At 51.6% G+C, this 5,745-nt stretch overlaps 1 long non-coding RNA gene across 1 annotated transcript; it reads left to right on the top strand.

The window, feature by feature from the left end:
* The first annotated feature begins 476 nt into the window (after window positions 1-476).
* LOC132029103 (uncharacterized) lies at window positions 477-2,161 on the top strand. The gene is made up of 3 exons (XR_009407715.1): window positions 477-761; window positions 946-1,162; window positions 1,944-2,161. It is a non-coding gene; the product is annotated as an uncharacterized LOC132029103 (long non-coding RNA).
* The last annotated feature ends 3,584 nt before the right edge of the window (window positions 2,162-5,745 follow it).

Raw genomic sequence — 5,745 nt, 5'->3', positions numbered from 1 at the left:
CCGCAGGGAGCGCCCCGCCTGGGCACCGGCCGTGCCCGCCGGGGGAGGGAGGAGGCCGGCCGCCGCGGGAACAATGTGGTCGGTTGTTTTGCCGACTGTCAGCCTCGTTCCCGGATCCTCCTTTCCACGCCCCTTGGCCTAACCGCCACAGGCCCGGCACGCAGAGGGAAGAGCCCCCTTATTTGGTCTTGGAAAGAAAGGGGAAAGGTTATCCTCAGATGCCTGCGGCGTTGGGTCATCGGCCCGCAGTTGCTGGCCCGCACCCGGCTGCGGCGCCGTCTCCCGCCGGTAGGTGGCGGCGTCGGGCAGCGCCTGCTGGAGGCGCCCGAAGTGGTAAACAAGCCCGGCAGGCTCCGGCACCTCCGTCTCGGGGTCTTCTTTTGTGCGCGCGCCGGGAGGGGCGCGGGGGTGGGGTGGTGCCCGGAGGCCGGGCTGCGGCGGCGGCGGGGGCGGCGGCGGAGGGGGACGAGCGCGAGGCGAGGACAACGACGCCTTTTTTTTTTAAGGCGACAGTCAAGCCTTGGAAATGGGAAAATCGGCTTCTGCGGCGGAGGGTGTGACTTTGCCGCGCGGGCTTCATGTGACCCGTTTGCTCGCGCGCGGACGCGGGCGTCGGTTTCGGGGTCCCCTCGGCAGCCGGCAGGCACGTCCCCCGAGGAACAGCGACCAGGGACTAGGTGAAGTTCAGTGCCAGCCCGGAGGCTCCTTTCTTTCCTCGCCCCACCCCCTCCTCCGCTCCCCGCCCTCCGCCCGCTTCCCAGGTGAGCCGGTGAGGTGGGACGAGCCACCTGCCTCCCTCGGCCGCAGCAGGGGCAGCGGGGGGGGGGGGGGGGGGGGGAGGGTCCTGAGCACCAAACACGTGCAGGCCGGCCCTTGATCCCCCTTAGTGCTGATCCTCGCAGCAGATCAGCAAGACAGAAATCACTCTCGCCATTTTACACGTAGCTCCCCGAGGTTAAGGTCACGCGGACAGAACTGGGATTCGAATCGCGGTCCTCCACACCTCAAAGCCAAGGCCTAGCCCCTAACGAGGAGCCTAGTGACCTCGCCCGTGGTTCCTCCGAGTAAAGCTCCTGGGATAGGTACCGTTCTCCAAAGACCTTTAAAGAGAACCCCATTCGAATGTCTTCAGCAGAACCGAGCAAAAGCTACCACCCGTGGGGTGAGTGTGGTGGTTGGATTTGCTCCCCAGATGTGGGGAGGACACCCGAGATCAGGAGAACCAGGGAGGCATTACCTTCTGCTTTTAACTGCCTTAGGGGCTCTTGCATGTCTCCAGAGGGGCTGGAGGATGGGGCAGGATGCTGCAGAGTACTTGTTGGTCCACTGAGGGCTCCAAAGAGGGGCGCCTGGGGCCAGGGTGGGGTGGGGAGTGGGGGTGGCTGTTGCTAACTAATATTTTCTATTTTAAGCAAGTCATAGGGGCCCTTTGGTTTGGCTGAGCATCCCACCTGCAACTCTGCCCCTTCCCATTGTTCATGCCTTCTGCTTCCTGGGGAGAAGCGGGCAGTAATTTTCACCCTGAAGAGCCGGTTTCGGGTTTCCTCATCTGGAGAGAAATTAATTTCCCAAGGCACGCAATGATAGGCAACTTTTTAAAGAGTTACTGGAGTGACAGTTTTATGCTTAGATGAACTGGCGCCAGGTTTTCTTTTTTCTCCCCCCCCACCCCTTTTTTTTAAAGAAAGTTTGTGTGAATCAAGTTAAATCCAAGAGATGTGTTTTTTCTTTATCTCCCTTTTCATGAAATTGTTAAAAAAAAAAAAAAAGAGAGAGAGAGAGAGAGAGAGAAAAGAGAAAGTTGCTTCTTCCAATTTTGGGGGGCTTCCAGGTTTCCAAGAATTTACTTAGTAGCTTGCTACACGGTATATTTCTGTAGAAAAATTACAGCAAGGCTCTCTTGTAGAGTATTCCTTTCCAGTCATTGTTTTATTGGTCCCCAGGTTCAAGGAGAATGAGCACTGTCTGGGTTTGCCTTGACATCCAGAGTTCAAGTCCTCATTACAGGAGCAAGAGAGGGTCCTTAGAAGAATCAGAAATGTGACAGCCATGACTGCTGCCTTGTCCCTGCCCAGATAGGCTGGCAAACCAGCCACTGGGTCCTCTAACCCTCACTCTGCGTTTCCTCCTGCAGTGCTTCCCACAGTAAAACTCACCAAGTCTTGATTTGGTTCCATGCAGTTGCTTGGATTCTGTTCTCTGACTGCATCGAGGTCCCCTGGAATCCACACCACAGTCTTTCTGGGAGGGGAAGGGTCTTTCTGGGAGGGAAAGTTAAAACTGAGTCCTTAATGTCTCATCATCTCAGGGGGAGTGGTGTACAGCCGCCCCAGCCCCACCCTCCTCGCCCCCCACCCCTCATCTTCCTGCAGCGCAGCCTGGGCAAGAGTTCCCCAGCCTTGGCCACACTCCTTAATGTCCACGCTCCAGCTGTTGGGAGGATTGGATGATTTAAAACAGTGGCCCATGGGTAGCACATTAGGGCACACCTCCCAGGGTGCTTTGGGGGTGGGATTAAATGAAATAATGGTTGTAAAACCCTTAGGCCAGAGCCTGGCACCCAGAAAGGGATCAATAAGTGTCTGGTGAGTATCATCATTAGCTACTTCTTTTTGAGTGCCAGCTAGAGGGGCCAGAGTACTTCAGGCTCTTTAGGTACACACTTGAATCCTTATGAAAAAACTAGGATGTAGATAAAGTTCTTGCACGTACAGGGAACTCCGAATCAGGTAAAGCAAATGACCTGAAGTCATATAGCTAGTATGGGGGAGGGCCAGAATCTGTCTCATTCAGTATCCTTTTGATTATGGGCAGCCTGGAAGGGAAGAAGAGATCATAAACAGTCCTATATGCTGAACTGAAGGGTTGTTATAGGAACAGAAGTTCCAGCTGGCTCCTTGATATGAATAATTGCTACTATCCCTATGTCTTTGGGGTGGCTGTGGAAGACAGTCATGCAGGGCTGATTAGACCTGTAGATATAAGAACCATTCACCTTTAGGTCTCCTGATAGTCATCTGCCCAAATTCCCAAAGCCTCTTGGAACCCTTTTCAGGGCAGGGCAGAGATGGCTCTAAGTACTGGTTAGGACCCTTTCTGTTTTTGCAAAAGACAGAAATCCAATCCAAACTGAGTTAAGCAAAAAGAGATATAGTTGGCTCATGAAACTGATAATACAAAGAGGAAGGCTTCAGGCCTGGCTTGATCCAGGGCTCATGATATTATCTGGATTTGGCCTTCTTTATATCTCAGCTTGAACTTCCTACACATTGGCTTTATTCTCAGATTGGCTCTCTCACTGACCCATTTTGGCCCTCATTGATCAGACCTAGAAAAACTTGGATCCCTAAAAGAAAAACCATGGTTTCTTTTATTAAAAGAGGCTAGGGATGCCGGGTAGGCAAGAATAACAGATATTCTCTCTTACCTGACTATGTAGCACCATCCATCAGAAAGATGGTGGAGAAAAAAACCTGAATGGTGAACGTTTTTGCAGCAAAGGATCTTCACTAGTCAAGCAGGCAGGGGAGAGGTAACTAGAAATGTTGCCAGTTCACATGGGACCTAGGATTCCCCTGTTTCAAGGCAGGCTAGCTGATTTGTAAATGATAGGGTTAAAACCTTGATGTCATTAGGATTGTGTCTGAAGATCTTTAGAAATCTTCAGTGTCCTTCTATAGCAAAATGCTTTCACAATAACCAATGTATGATAATTAAACATAATTAATATATAACAAAATGCCATGACAATACAATACATACAAATATACATAATAGTAGATATATGTATACATGTACTATTATATTGATATATAAATTAACGTACAAAAGGAGTAAAGTCCTACTACACTTCCTGAACTCATGATCTCTATGGACCATTAAGGAGAGTTACCTCCCACACAACTATAAATAAAATGTTACAAATCCACACTGGGTTGATGCCAGGCTGTTGACTCGGTCTGGTCACAAGCTGTGTGATGCTTGGTTCCTCGCACCAATCTGAGGCGACTCAAATCCAGTTGGCAAACTGGCAAATTATTAGATGTCATGGACCTTCAGTCGCTTCTCGAACAGCCAAGGCTTGAGAACATTCCCTGGACAGATTCCAAAGAGCTGCTTTCCCGTTGTTACATTTGCGAGGGAACCATGTCCTGTATTCAGGAGGTGCTGCCGGGCACCCAAGAGTGGGGATGGGAAGTGGGCAAGCTCCCCCTCTCCTCTCGGGGGGTGTGGCTGTCAGCACCCATACACCCCCACGGGGGCCTCATGCCCATGCTCCATCCTGCCTTGTCTCCATCAGTAGGGTGGAAATAGGATCCCACTTAGAGGAGGGCACTCAACATGAAATTGTCCTTGATGTCAATCAAGGGTGTCCATCTCTCCAAAAACACTCCAATGTCAAGCCCCATCCCGTGAGTAGGGAGCAGGTAAAACCAACCTGAACAGGTCTTCGTAGCTCCAGAATGTGCCCTCCCTTCTGTTGGTCTCTGTTGGCTCTCTGGGCCCGAGCAGTCACTTTGCTCCTCCAGTGTCCCTCCTGTGCAGGTCTGTCATAGACTTTAGGACACTGACATTGGTGGCCAACTACTGAGCATCACTATAGACTGAGTTCTTTCATGCCTGATTTCTCTTCATCCTCTAGGAGCTGGAGAGGCCAACATTGTAGCTTTGTTTTCGCCAGCAGGAACTGGAGCTAACAGAGGGCCCCCTGTCAACTGCCCCAAGTCATGCAGAGGGGAAGAGGGTAAGACCAGATTTTGTCCCATGCCCAGGTAACTCATGTTTTCAGTTATCCTGTAGTTCCTGAGTATTTATTTATCAGGTGCCAGGCCAAGTGCTGGGGACTGAGCCTTCTGTGCGGAGCAAGACAGACAGGATGTGGCCCTCAGAACCTTTGGTCCTTTGGAAAGGTGTACATTGAACTGAGCAATCATAAAGCTTATTAGTTCAAATGACACAGGGGGTCATGGAGGAGAGGTACCTAGGGCTGTAATGTGTATGATAGGGGAGCGATCTGTTTTTGCCTGGGTTCCCCCACAAACTGCCCCTGTGACCAGGTTTGGAGGCGAGTAATTCTTCTGAAGTGTGGATGCAGAAAGGGAGTGACAAGGGGAAGAATGACAATAAAGGACAGACTGGTGGAACTCTGACCACTGTGGACAGATGGAGCTCAGTCTCGCTGAGGAGACTCTTGAGAGACCCTGTAGATGACAAATGTCCCACCACTGAGTAGTGGTGGAAGCTGGGTCTTCATCACCAACTTCTATCCCTCTTTGGGTGAAAGGTGAGTGTCCCCCAACCCCCCACCTGCCCAGGCACTTCCGACCTTGCAGAATGTTGGGCTGCAGCCAGAGAGGACACACAGACAGAGAAGCTGCTGCTTGAGGGAGGGACCCCTCCACCAAAGCCCCAGGACTTGGTGGGCACTGACCATGTCTGCTCCACTACCTGATATTGGAGTTAAGGATAAAGAAGGTGGGCCAGAGGGAATAGAATGTTCAAAGGTGCAGAGGCTGGAGGGAGCACAGAATTAGGAGGAGTTCAGATAGCTGACCTAGTTGTGACCTAGCCACATGGGCCAGACAGAACTTCTATTGCGCAGAGAGAGCTCTGTGAAGCTGGAAAGGCCCTCAGGAGGTGGATGACATGTTGGGCTCATGTTTTAGGAAGGTCCTTCTGGCTGCAGTGTGGAGAATGATTCAGAGGGGGCCAGAGTGGCAAGACAAGATTGGGTAGGAGGTTCTC

The sequence above is a fragment of the Mustela nigripes genome, chromosome 13 (assembly GCF_022355385.1).
Source record: "Mustela nigripes isolate SB6536 chromosome 13, MUSNIG.SB6536, whole genome shotgun sequence".
Taxonomy (NCBI): Eukaryota; Metazoa; Chordata; class Mammalia; order Carnivora; family Mustelidae; genus Mustela; species Mustela nigripes.
This window is presented reverse-complemented; position numbering and strand designations above follow the sequence as displayed.